Source organism: Cynoglossus semilaevis, chromosome Z (genome assembly GCF_000523025.1).
Source record: "Cynoglossus semilaevis isolate Cse_v1.0 chromosome Z, Cse_v1.0, whole genome shotgun sequence".
NCBI classification, from domain to species: domain Eukaryota; kingdom Metazoa; phylum Chordata; class Actinopteri; order Pleuronectiformes; family Cynoglossidae; genus Cynoglossus; species Cynoglossus semilaevis.
This window is the reverse complement of record NC_024328.1, coordinates 21,330,479-21,330,731: the sequence shown is the minus strand read 5'-3', so window position 1 is coordinate 21,330,731 and position 253 is coordinate 21,330,479. Positions and strand designations below refer to the sequence as shown.

The 253-nt window shown below is 36.0% G+C and overlaps 1 protein-coding gene across 2 annotated transcripts in view; it reads left to right on the top strand.

Moving 5' to 3' along the window:
* dtx1 (deltex 1, E3 ubiquitin ligase) overlaps positions 1-253 on the top strand; it is a 14,417-nt gene that overhangs the window by 4,785 nt on the left and 9,379 nt on the right. The gene's annotated exons all lie outside the window — the stretch shown is intronic.

Here is a 253-nt window from a genome sequence, read left to right as displayed (position 1 = left end):
AAAGAGAGAGAGAGAGAGAGAGGATGAAGGTGGATGAAGGTGGATGAAGGTGGTCAGGGAGTCGACCAGACCCAGGTTCTGTCCAGACTCCTGTCACTTTTGAACATCAGTTGATAGTTAGAGTTAATAGTCAGAGTTAATAGAGTTAATAGGTAGAGTTAATAGAGTTAATAGTTAGAGTTAATAGAGTTAATAGTTAGAGTTAATAGAGTTAATAGTTAGAGTTAATAGAGTTAATAGTTAGAGTTAATAG